This window comes from Loxodonta africana, chromosome 1 (genome assembly GCF_030014295.1).
Source record: "Loxodonta africana isolate mLoxAfr1 chromosome 1, mLoxAfr1.hap2, whole genome shotgun sequence".
NCBI classification, from domain to species: domain Eukaryota; kingdom Metazoa; phylum Chordata; class Mammalia; order Proboscidea; family Elephantidae; genus Loxodonta; species Loxodonta africana.
In genome coordinates this window covers 169345096-169358853 of record NC_087342.1, presented here as the reverse complement: position 1 = coordinate 169358853, position 13758 = coordinate 169345096, and the positions used below count along the sequence as shown (strand labels likewise).

Below are 13758 nucleotides of genomic sequence, written 5' to 3'. Positions count from 1 at the left end.
GGGTTGGTTTTCCCTTTCCTTAGCCAGCCTACATTCTGTCTATCCTGATAGATGCCTTCCCATATGTACCCTCTCCCAGGACTCAGAGCACTTCCTGCCTGTTGAATTCACTTGGTAATTAACCATGGATAGATCTTGTGACAGCTTCCATCTCTTTTTATTTAGATCTTTTATTAAAATATTTTATTTTTATTTAGCTCATTTTGTAATTACAAATTTTGTTCCCAACTTTACTATAAACTTCTTGAGTACAGGAAACATTTTAAATATTTTTATCCCCTTTGGCCTTTGTAGCACTCACATCATGCTTTGCACTCAACGGACATTTAATACGGAATTTACTCAATGGAATCTCTAAAAGGGGCATTTTCTGAAGGACTTTCATCATTACCTCAAGTCATAGATGAGATTTTTGTTCTTGACTTCTCACCTCAGGGCACCTGAGGCTAAACCTTAGAACATTTCTTCATTTAAATGGGCAGCCTTACCTCGTAACACTTCTTCAGAGTCAAAATAAACTGGCCAAGAGTGTTGTAGTACAGCTGGAATGTTTAGGAACTCTATATTCCTAAATATTCCTGTTTTTGGAAAAGAACCAGTAATTGCTAGACTTACTATTTAAGCTGGGAAATAAACACACATATAGATACACGTACACACACACACACACACACACAAACAGTAGCTGGGAATAGAAATAACTTGCCATTACAAAACCACGTTACAGGAGGAAATATTTCTTCAAATGTGGGTTTTGAATAATGCTTACTGCAAACTTTGCCAACAAACAGCCTGATCAGCAGGTCACCCCCAGTCTACCTGCATCAGGACAAGGCTACTAATTTATAAGAAAACTCAGCCTGCAGCCTCACTCACATAAAATCTCACTCCATTTCAACATACTGTTTCTTAAGCAAGAACTGGCAAGAGTTAGGCAGAGGGGATAAAATAAGCCAATCACAAAAGGACAAATATTGTATCACTTCATATATATATATATATATATATATATATATATATATATATATATATATATATATATATAAAGAAAAAGGCAAATGTATAGAAAACCAGGGGTGGCAGGGAGGGGAAAAATATCCCCTAAAGTCTCCTTAAAATTGGACATTAGTTTAGTGTAACTAGTAAAAAACATCTGTCTTAAGCATTATGCTCTTTTAAGGACTATCTATTTGGGATCAAATTGACAACAGCAACTCGAAAGTTTGGAATGGAACCTTCGGGGGCAGCGAGTCTGTTAATGAGGGATGAACAACTCAGAAAAGGAGGGTGAGAATGGTTGTACAACTGGAGGAATGTAACAGTGTCACTAGATGGTACATGTGGAAATTGGTGAACTGACGTATATTTTGGTCTGTATATTCTCATCAACAACAAAAAATAAAGAAAATTTAAAGAAAAAATAATTCATACACACACACACAAAAACAAATACAACCTTTATGGATGTGTAAATATGCAGTCCTGCTCTTCTTTATTCAGAATTCAGTGGGGCCCAAGAGATTTGAGCAGGGAGTGACATTGAAAGGAAAAGCTTTTGAGGTACAATCATGTTTTAGCCACATAAATGTGATCTCTCTGAGTTGTTATACGTAGGTACCCCATAATTTGAAAAACGTACTATCTGGTCATACGGAAAGTTTTACTGCAGTGATTACTTCAGGAAATGAGGCAGCTCCCAACTGTCTGTTGAGCCACTTCCCCACCATTTTTACTATCTCCACGCTCATTTTGATCACCTACTTGAGAACGGGAGCCAGAAGAGGCTCTCCTTAGGAGAAGTTTCAACCTCTTTGAGGTTGAGTGGCTAGCCTGGCTCTAGAAAAGGGGCATGAATGTCATGGTTTTGCTGTTTGCATTCGGGTAGGTTGGCATCTGTTGACTGGGTACATTGCCATGATGTGAAACCACAGAGCACAACTGCGTCCAGTGTGGGAGAAGTGGTTCCAGATATTGCTGATGTCCTCTATGACATAATTAAAGGCCAGGAATAAATCGGACAGCATTAACGACTTAGGTGCGAAACAGAGACAGGTGTTCAAACCATTAGGCTTAGGATGATACTCACTGCCTTCAAGTCGGTTCTGACTCATAGCGGCCCTGGAGGATAGAGTGGAACTTCTGCATAGGGTTTCCAAAGCTGTAATTTTTATGTGAGCAGATTGCTACAGCTTTCTCCCATGGTGTGGCTGGTGGGTTCAAACTGCTGACCTTTTGGTTAGCAGCTGAGTGCTTAACCACTGCTTCGTGAGGGCTGCTTTTAGGATGATAGAGGATGGATAAAAATACAGAGAAAAATAAAGGGGCAAGTGACAAGATGCTGATCATCAAATTTTAAAGTTAGGAAGATGCTTCTTTCATTAATTGATGCAATAAATTTTTTTGTATATATGTCAGGCTCTATGCTAGGTTTTGCAAATAGGGAGAAAGACAATCTCTTTTAAGACTGTTCACAATCTAGAAGTAGCAATGGATAAGTCAGTAATTGCATTAGAAGCTATGATGGAGCCTTCCCAAGGTTCTTGGGAAGCACAGAGGAGGGAAGCAGTCAGAGAAGATTTCACACAGCATAAGGCATAACCGTATGTTATAGGTATACAGCAGTTAGAGCCTGGGTGCAAATGGTACACCTTCCCAGCAGATGGAACAGGGTATGAATTGAGAACTCATGAGTACATGGCGAGAGCATATACTTTTAGAATCACATCTTATTTCTGATTTAAAATGTCAGGAATGCTGTATTTTTTTTTCAAGACAAAGGTACAAAATAGGTATCTGTACAGGTAGGGAGAGGACAGGGATGTGTACAGGTAGGGAGAGGTGGTTCAGTGGTAGAATTCTCACCTTCTATGCCAGAGAGCTGAACAGAAGATTTCAAAGGGCAGCTCAAGAAGACAAAGTAAAGTATGAAAAAAAACTCGCAAAGGCCTGGAGCTAGGAAACCAAAAGGGAAGAACACACTCGGCATTTTGCAAGCTGAAAGAACTGAAGAAAAAGTTCAAGCCTCAAGTTGAAATATTAAGGGATTCTACAGGGAAAAGATTGAACAATGCAGGAAGCATCAAAAGAAGTTGGAACAAATACACAGAGTCACTGCAGGAAAAAAGAATTGGTCGACGTTCAAACATTTCAAGCTGTAGCATATGATCAAGAACACCAATGGTACTGAAAGAAGAAGTCCAAGCTGCACTGAAGGGAGTGGCGAAATACAAGGCTCCAGGAATTGGAGGAACACCAACTGAGATGTTTCAACAAACCAATGCAGCACTGAAGGGACACTCATCTATGTCAAGAAATTTGGAAGACAACTTCCAGGCCAGCCAACTGGAAGAAATTAATATTTGTGCCCATTCCAAAGAAAAGTAATCTAAAAAAATGTGGAAATTATCAAAAAATATCATTCATATCACACACAAGTAAAATTTTGCTGAAGATCATTCCAAAGCAGTTGCAGCAGTACATCAACAGGGAACTGCCAGAAGTTCAAGCCGGATTCAGAAGAGGATGTGGAATGAGGGATATCATTGCTGATGTCAGATGGATCCTGGCTGAAAGCTGAGAATACCAGAAAGATGTTTACCTGTATTTTATAGACCATGCAAAGGCATTTGACCGTGTGGATCATAACAAATTATAGATAACATGGTGAAGAATGGGAATTCAAGAGCACTTAATTGTGCTCCTAAGGAACCTGTACATAGACCAAGAGACAGTTGTTCAAACAGAACAAAGAGATATCACATAGTTTGATGTCAGGAGAGGTGTGCATCAGAGTTGTACCCTTCCACCATATTTATTCAGTCTGTATGTTGAGCAAATAATCTGAGAGGTAGTGGACTATATAAAGAAGAATGCTGCATCAGGATTGGAGGAAGACTCATTAACAACCTGTAATGTGCAGATGACAAAACCTTGCTTGCTGAAAGTGAAGAGGACTTGAAGCACTTACTGATGAAGATCACAGACTGCAGCCTTCAGTATGGATTACACCTCAGCATAAAGAAAACAAAAACCCTTACAGCTGGACCAATAAACAACATCATGATAAAAAGAGAAGATATTGAATTTGTTAAGGATTTGATTCTACTTGGATCCACAGTCAACACCCATGGAAGCAGCAGTCAATAAATCAAAGGACATATTGCATTGGACAAATTTGCTGCAAAAGACCTCATTAAGGTGTTAAAAAGCAAAGATGGCACTTTAAGGACTAAGGTGCGCTTGACCCAAGCCATGGTATTTTCAATCACCTCATATGCATGCGAAAGCTGGACAACGAATAGGGAAGACCGAAGAAGAATCAATGCCTTTCAATTATGGCATTGGTGAAGAATATTGCATATACCATGGCCTGACAGTAGAACAAACAAATCTGTCTTGAAAGTAGTACAGCCAGAATGCTCCGTACAAGCAAAGATGGTGAGACTTCTTCTCACATACTTTGGATGTGTTATGAGGAACCAGTCCCTGAAAAAGGACATAATGCTTGGTAAAGTAGAAGGTCAGTGAAAAAGAGGAAGACCCTCAATGAGATGGATTGACACAGTGGCTGCAACAATGGGCTCAAGCACAGCAATGATTGTGAGCATAGCACAGGACTGGGCAGTGTTTTGTTCTGTTGTACACGGGGCTGCTATGAGTCGGAACAGACTCATAGCACCTAACAACGACAACAACAGCAACATGCCAGAGACTCAGGTTCATTCCCAATCAATGCACCTCAAGGGCAGCCACAGCTCGTCTGTCAGTGGAGACTTGCTTGCAGGTATACTTCCAAAAATCAGCCAATGAAAATCCTATGGATCACCCTGTGTGGTCCCATCTGTGACACTATCAGTGATAGGTTGGGACCAGGGAGTTCTTCATCCCTTTGTGCATGGGGTTGCCATGAGCCAGGGCAGACTCAACGGCAGCTAACAACACAACAACACAGATGGGGAAGATGTCTAGAAACACAAAAGGCATTGGGGTAGGATGGAAGCAGAGCTCGAAGTTTAATTGAAGCAACGCGACGACAGAAAGAGGGGTTGTAAGCTGCACCGGGAAGAGACAGAAGCCGGGAGGGGCTGCCCAGCAATCATTTGTTTATTACCATTTCTTCTTGAGCCAGTGACAGTCCTATGTCAGACAGTCTCTTCTTTTAGGTCCCTGCCACCAGGGGCCTCCATCGGAGACGTTAATCAATAGGACTCACACTCCATTTCCTCTGTATGATCTTGATAGTTCAGCAGATAGAGACTTTCCTCTTGAATGAGGCTTTTAGAAGCCAAGAGTTTCTGGACTGGCAGTCTATGGAAGTATGGTGACACTGATAAATTAATACAGTTGTACACTGCAGTAGGGAAAGCGAGGAACATTTCCTGGCCCGTATTTGTATTATATCTTCATGATGCATCACACAAAGCCATTCCTCATTTTCCCAGCTCAGAATCAATAACAGTAACACTGATTTGAATTTAAAACTAAATAGGATAATTTGGGGATTGTGGAATATAAGGAAATTATGGATTGAATCAAAGAGTTATGTTTCTCAGAGGAAGCTGCAGGTGGGTAAAAATAATTCATTTGAACTTGATTTTGAGGATTAAAAGGGGGAAATTCCATTTTTGAAGGCACTGAGAAATGTAAGCAGTATGTGATTCAAAGATGTCCACCATATGGGTTCGAATGAATCAGCTTTCAGAGAACAGTGACATCAGAGAGCAATTCTTAACTTCTGAAGCCCTCTGAACCCAGGAAGCTGGGGAAGCTTAAAATGCCCTGAAATTAATTTTCCTGCTTTTAGCCAGTGTTTTTATTTTAGTATCAATACCCAGAAGCAGTTTCTCAAAGGACCCATTTTTTTTTTAATAAATCACATCAAATAAGCAAATGACACAATGTATTTACTTGAAAAACTAGAATATGAATTTCAAAAATCGCTGGATCGTGTTAAGTTCAAATGACCAGGATTAAATTTACACACATTCAAACCAACTAGGGGCTTTCCTCAAAATTATTGTAACTTTGAAATGTGCATTTTAACTAGCTATAGGATGAAACAGTGGTAAAATCTTGAATTAAAAGCACATAAATGTTTACTTTGTTTGCAGAAATGCTTTGAGATTTTAATAACTCTTTAATTTGGACTTAGTTTATCCATTTTTAGCTATTACTACTATATATTTAAGCTCTTTCTATCTTTCTTTGGTATAATACCACAACAATGCAAAGTTCAATTAAATTTTATTTATATGTAAGTCTCCCCCTCTTCCATGCAGAAGACCGTGATTTGATTCTCGGCCAATACACCTTATGTGCAGTCACCACCCATCTGTCAGTGGAGGCTTGTGTGTTGTTATGCTGAACAAGTTTCAGCAGAGTTTTGAGAGCACAGCAGACTAGGAAGAAAAGTCTGGTGATCTCTTCTGAAAAATCAGCCAATGAAAACCCTATGTATCACAATGGTCCAATCCCATTGTGCATGGGGTTGCCATGAGTCAGGGGCCAACATGACCAAAGCTAACAAAAGTAACATTTTCAATTACTGTCCCAGAAGGAAATTTATGCATTATAAAGTCCATTCATCTCAGTTTCAAGAAGAAATCTGAGGCATAAAGAGGGAAAAAGCATTTGCCAAGGACACCAAGTGATAACGGTGGTAGAGATGGGCTTCCACAACAATTTCTGAGTCTTCTATCACCATGACTCCCCTGACCTCTGATCTTCCTCCAGATGATTATTCTTTCTGGACTTCTGGAGTCTCCTTCTGACCCCTCTCAACTGGGTTATAATCAAATAGACAAAGGTTTGAGTTAAGGGTGGATGAAAAGGGATTGTGGGCACTATCAAGGTATGGGATTTACCACAAATCAAAGCCAAATTCAGATGAGTTTTGAATTATAGGAGCCCTGGTGGTGCAGTGGTTAAGAACTTGGCTATTAACCAAAAGGTGGGCAGTTCAAATCCACCAGCTGCTCTTTGGAAGCCCTATGGTGCGGTTCTACTCTATCCTATAGATAAGGTACTATGAGTTGGAATCAACTCGAGGTAATGAGTTTAGCTTTTTTTTTTAATTGTAAATTGGTTTTAGATTATTTACATTTGTCCTTTCCCGCATTAGAATAGACAGTGAAGAGTAACCAGTTAACCAGTTCCTGTGGAGTTGATTCTGCCTCATGGCGACCCCACGTGTGTCAGAGTAGAACTGTGCTCCACAGGCCTTTCAGTGGCTAAATTTTCAGAAGTAGATCACCAGGCCTTTCTTACAAGGTGCCTCTGGGTGACTCAAACCTCCAACCTTTTAGTTAGCGGCTGAGCATATTAACCATATTCACCACCCAGGGACTTCTAATGAACTGTAGAGTCATTCATTATTCTAGATTTTCACACTAGACTGAGATAAGAACTATCATTATTGCTTCTACGTAACATTTATAGGTATTATGGGCCTTTGCTTGGCCAAAGTTCTATACAAAAAAGGCTTTGTATTTGGGGGGAACTAATTATTTCATTTAAAAAAGTCATTATTTTCAACTATATGCATAAATAGTACCGGATATTGTAGAGGTAGAAAGACATATGCCCTGGCCTGGTCTCAAAAAACTCATAGTAGTAGAAATTTTAAGATGAAAATGTTCTTTTTCAATTAAAAAAAATCCTAGGCTGCCAGTTAGTAATGGCTGCATATTCTTTCTGCATTTACTGGAAAGAGAAATTCTAATAGTTTAGTGGGAAAAGGCATCATTGGGGTTTTCCGCTGGCATCCTAGAAGGAAGCATGCACTATTCAGACAATACAATTACGTTCTTCCAGCAAGAAGGAACTAGTTCAGTGCCTAAAAGTGGTTCAAGACAAAAGCTCCTGAGAAAAAGTAATTTGGGCAAGCCCTAAACTGAATCCTAGGGAACTAGCCTCCCTAAATCATTTCATAACGATGGAAGAAAAGAAAAAAAAAAAAAAGTTCCCTCCCGCTCTTTTCTTGACTTTTGTTGCTAGGATGTCTGTGACTGCCTCCTAACTTAAGGCGTTGTCTCTACTCCATTGTCTCTACTAGCTTGTCTTGCCTTTGAGAGCGAGGTGACTCTTGCCTCTAAGGTCCCAGTGTAAAATGAAGTTTTTACTTCCAAACATGCAGTGCAGCATTTTCCACAAATGCCTGCCTATGTTCATTGCTGGTGTTTCTCCCCACCATTTCCCCTGGAAGCCTGAGTGCTTTGGCCTCTCTCAACCAAATTGTGCCTAAAAGAATTCATTTCCATCAATGATGCTGGTTGGCCAACACCAGTATTGTCTTGGCAGAGCAGGAGCCTATTTTTAAAACTAGCCCAGCATATTACAAAGGAATAGAGGCACTTACTGAAAGAGCTCTAGAGGTGGGGGGGAGGGAGACTTCCTGTTCCCTATATTAACATAGAAACATACTTATGAAAATAAGGACAAAATTGAGGACATTCAAGGGTAGAGTGGTTTTAAGGGGACTTAGCTGTATAAACATGTATTTAAGCTTTGTGGCAGCTCTGTGCAAAGTTGGAAATATTGTAGACCTGGGTTTTGGTTTGATAAAGGACAACTGTAATTATCTTAAAAAGAAATGATTTATTGGAATTCTTTGGTTCCCTCCCCATACTGATTTAGCAAACTTGTCCCTTTTAGAATGAAAAGTTTAAATGTGTGCACCTATCAAAGCCTTTGACACATGCAAAATGTAAATAGAACGAATTAAACACAATATAGAAAGGAATCAGTCTTAAAGAGTTTTCTGAGTATGAAGTGTCTGTGTTTGCTCTGTTCTTTGATCACTACTAGTAAAGGTGGTACTTTCCTGCAGTGGTGTCACTAGGGTGGTATAGGGGGTGTGGACCATAGCCGGTGACACTGCCAGAGGGGGTGACACCAAAATGACTGTCTATAAAATATCCCTGTAGTTAGTTACAACAATAAAAATATTTTTCGTAAGCCCAGCTTCCATGTATCAATACACCTGCGGGGCTAAAACTCTATGCTGACTTCTAACGCTCTACGGTCAGAGGTGTCATTATTACCCAATTACAGCGATGCTTTGAATCTGTATGCTCCATAAGCACACGCTGTTGTTTTCGTTGCTGCCAGTGTTTTTATAGTCACTGATTTTGTCAAATTTTCTGGGGTTTTAGCTACAATATCTTGGTAATTTGTATTTGTGAACCTATATCAATAACTTTTTTGAGAATGAAGTAGTAATTAAAGGAAAAGAAGGAGTGATACATGGGAATTACGATTTCTGAGTAACAGTAGTATAAAAAAGTATTACTAAGGATTCTGTATGGTTTGGTACAGGAGGAGGTCCATGGGGGGTGGTGACACCATGAGTTACCACACTGGGTGACACCAACCCTAGTGACGCCACTGCTTTCCTGTAAGCGACATTGTCAAGAACTTGCCCAGTTGCTGGACTCCCCCATTCATGACATCTGAGCACACCCAGTGAACTCCCTGTCACCCTGCCACAGGACAGCAACAGGAAGCACCGTCCACATCAAAATCATTCTGGGGAAACTGTCCTGTCCTGAGAGGGACTGTCGGTGGAGTCAGAGACAGACTCTTGCGTGTGTCTTTCCTTTTCTTTCCAGGGCTGATCCCTAATGTTTAAAGTAAGAGACTCTCAAAGTCAGGAAACTGGTCAGACGTCCAAACTATGCGGTGACGCTGAGGCCCCTGTGAACCGGAAACAGACATTTATTGTATCCCTTCCCAACTCAATCAGTTCCAAATATCTACCACTGATGCTGAGGGGAGTTGGCTGTTGGCCCAAAGTTTAACCTGTGCAGTGGCAATGTACAGTTCAAGAAGGTCGCTATTATTTTCTGTTTTTACTATTTAGAGAGAGAGTTGGGTGTATGATGTTGGCACTTTTACAAGAGGCTGGAAAAGGGAGAGGGAAGAGGAAAAAGTAAGACTGTTTCTAATTCATCAAACTGCTGCTGATTTAGGAATAATAAACACAAGTCTGTTTCCTTGATCATTTTATAAATAGCAAATATTTGGGCAAGGAATTTGATAAGTGCACAGACTATAGGAACTGTTTACCAAAATGATGCGTCAGTATAAAAAAAAAAAAAACAATCCCCCCAAATCCCTTGAGTATGTCTGTGAGAGTCTTCAGTCTGGTTCCCGAGGTCCTTAGTCATCATTTCCCTCATCTTTTGAACTTGATCAAAGCAACACAGGGGCCTCTGAGGGGAAAGACTGGTTCCATTATGCAAAAGGCAATAAGGTAAAGCCCTTCCCAGCAGTTAATAGACAGGAATGTTGTAAAATACCGTGTGGTTTTCAAATACCAAGCAGGAAGTTTTCTGGTTTATAACCTTCCTAGTCATCTTGACAGGCCTCCTGGTTTTCTCAGGCGTTGCTGACTGTTTCCATACAAAACCGAACTGCTTAGGCTGAAGATCTGCTACCCAAAGTAGGCCGGAGCACTGCCTGGTGCTTAACTGTCATGGCCCCCCGAGCCACAAATTCCAGGCTTCTTCTCCAGACCCCAGCCAAAATTCTGGGATTTCCACAGTGCTGAGTTCCTGTAAGAGCCTCTCGATTTAAGTCACTGACCCAAACACGCAGCAAATTGCGTTTAAATGAGCAACACACGCCCTGAGGAGAATAAGGAGGGAAAATATAAACTGTGGTCACTGCATTCTTCTAATATTTAAAAATTAAAATGAAAATATTTTGTCCATTTGAATTTCTGGGAAGTTCGGGGTGGGAAAACTTTTCTGAAGTTCTTTTAAGTGGGGTGTCAATTTTTAAAATTATTTTATTACCACAGGAAGAATAATAAAATGATGTTCTATTATTTATTTGTTTGTTCAACAAATATTTTCAAGCATCACACATGGCCATAAATGTCCCTGGGTGGTGCAAATGGTTTGTGTGCAACTATTAACTTTTAAAGGTTGTCTCTTCAAACTGACCAAGCAGTGCCACAGAGGAAAGGCCTGGCAATATTCTTCCATAAAGATGACAGACAAGAAAACCCTATGAGACAGTTGTACTCTGTAACACATAGGGTTGCAATGAGTTAGAATCGACTGAACAGCAACAGGTTTGGTTTGGTGTTGGTATCGTGGCCATTGTGGAGACAGGTTCTGAGGTGATGATGGCAAACAAGGCAGGATCTGGCTCAGTGAGTCATCAAGAATGGAAAACCCCAACCATGGGAATCATGGTTCTCTCATGGTGAAGAACCTCCTTACTGTGGAAAAAAGGAAATACAAATGAACCGCTCACCTCCCAAACACCAACATGAGTCTCCCATTTCTCGTGGTTAGCTTTACAGCCCAGGACCTCCAGAACGTAGAGGTTATCGTAGCCCGCATCCCATCTATCCTCTATCTAGCAGTTCTAGAGTCTCTGAATCCCTAAAGACCTTCTCAGTGCTGTTTGTTTTGGCCTTGGTGGGGGGTTGAAGGGGGTATTGCCTCTATTTCTGAGGCTACACAGTTCTTCGTAAGGGAACTGTGACTATAGTCACCCAGTAGGGATCCCATAGTCCTTCAAGACAGGATTAGCCAATCTTGGTGTGGTCAGTTCTCTCAAAATGCTTCATTAATAAGGTTTGTGAAGCTAGACCCAATCCTAAATCAAGGCAACATCTGCTTTTACTTGTCTCAGGGTCTTTGAGTTATTTGACATATCCTTAAATCAAAGGTTGTCCTAAGAAACTCAAGGACTCAGAATAGCTTAAATGTGACTGTATCTGTCAGGCTTATGACCAGTTGAGAAGAAGCAGGGAGTCTCTGGAAGCTGAGAGGAGGAAAGGCCCAGCCAATAATGACAGATGGGTTATATAACTGTACGGAAGAGAGTCCCAGGTAACAGTCTTGTTTTTAAAATGGAGTCATTTAACGTGATAGGTACACATTGCACACTAACTTAATTCATTTGCCCACAGATAATAGATTGGATTTATAAAACACCTTTCTTTTGAATAGCTCAAAGAAAACACATTGCTCCATCGAAGACCAATTATACTGGAGATCCTCTCCATATGAACCTGACATCATGCTGACTATTTAAGTGAAGGTCAGAACAGCTTTCAAGCTTTGTAGAATTGTGCTGTTATTATGCAATACCTTTCATTTCAGCATTTATTCTCCCAATACTTCTGCAAGGGTGTAGATAATTTATGGCTTATTTTATGAGTAGAGAAACCGAAACTGCTAACCATTAACAGGTTGTGTTTTCTCAAAGTTACCCAGTAGGTAATTAACAGATTTAAGAAAATAATCCAGGACTGCAAATTCCTAGTTTCTTGACCTTTCCCCCTTAGATCTTTATACCTTGAATGATCCTAAATGTAATAGCATAAGAATGCAAGAAACCCTATATTGGGAACCCCATGGACTATTACCTTATTATATAGCCTCAGATAATACCATCAGAAGACATTTTGATGGGAAGTATCTTAGTCATCCAGAGCTGCCATAACAGAAACCACAAGTGGATGGCTTCAACAAAGAGAAATTTATTTTCTCACAGTCTAGTAGGTTACAAGTCCAAATTCAGGGCGTTGGCTCCAGGGGAAGGCTTTCTCTCTCTGTCGGCTCTGGAGGAAGGTCTTTGTCCTCAGTCTTCCCCTGGTGCCAAAGCTTCTCAGGCCCAGGGACCCCATGTCCAAAGGATGCGCTCTGCTTAGTGCTGCTTTCTTGGTGGTATGAGGTCTCCAACTCTCTTCTTGCTTCCTTTTCCTTTTATCTCTTGAGAGATAAAAGGTGGTGCAGGCCACACCCCAGGAAAACTCCTTTTACATTGGATCAGGGAGATGACCTGAGTAAGGGTGGTGTTACAATCCTACCCTAATCCTCTCAACATAAAATTACAATCACAAAATGGAGGACAACCACACAAGACTATGAATCATGGCCTAACCAATTTGATATGCATATTTTTGGGGAGACATAATTCAATCCATGACAGGAAGCATGGTATTTCTTTCACACTCGGCACTGCCTTGAGAGTGAGGCAAGAGTCCCTTGCCCTTGACCCTGGGCTTTAGAGAGCAGCAAATATCACAAACACACACGCTAACTAACCAACCCATGGTGCTCGGTCCTGGCACAGTGTAGCCCAGACCCCTAAATATCTGCACTTATGATTAACAGTGTTCAGGCCAAGGGAAACACTGCCATACAATCCTGGCTCTATGTCCTCAGAACAAAAGGACTATGACCAAATGCCACAAAAATTTGAGGGCCGTGGCACTGATGGCATCAGAGAAGGGCATTGCTTTGCAACGTGGGAAGGCTTGGACAGCAGAAGCACTTACGTAAAAAAAAGACAAATCAAATTAACTTGTCAAGCCCTTACTTCCAGATAGCAAAACCAAGTATCACTTCCCAGTAATGCCAAGCATTATTTTCTTTCTCCTCGTGAACTTCCAACTGGTGGTTCCAGAGGGACTCAGGAGTCAGTGAGGTAGTCACGATAGTTGTGCGTGGTAGCTGAGGAACATTTTCCAATATTAGAAACTTTGTACTATTTTTATTTGTGTACATATGTAGGTCTAAATATACCATTGATGAATCATGAGATTGATTCTTTATTTGATATAAATATTAAATTAAAAGTATTAGACAGGCCTCGGTTCGTATACTGCCTAGTGTACTGCCTAGTGTGCTGTATGAGGATCTGTTCAAAGGTTAAGTTTTTACCTTACTATGGGACCTAGGACAGGTCATTGCTTTTTGGGCTTCTGTTTCCTCATTTGTCAAAGTACAGTGTTGG

At 40.6% G+C, this 13758-nt stretch overlaps 1 long non-coding RNA gene across 1 annotated transcript in view; it reads left to right on the top strand.

Moving 5' to 3' along the window:
- The window catches only part of LOC111749549 (uncharacterized), a 70333-nt gene that overhangs the window by 43816 nt on the left and 12759 nt on the right, over positions 1–13758 (top strand). The window lies entirely within an intron of this gene.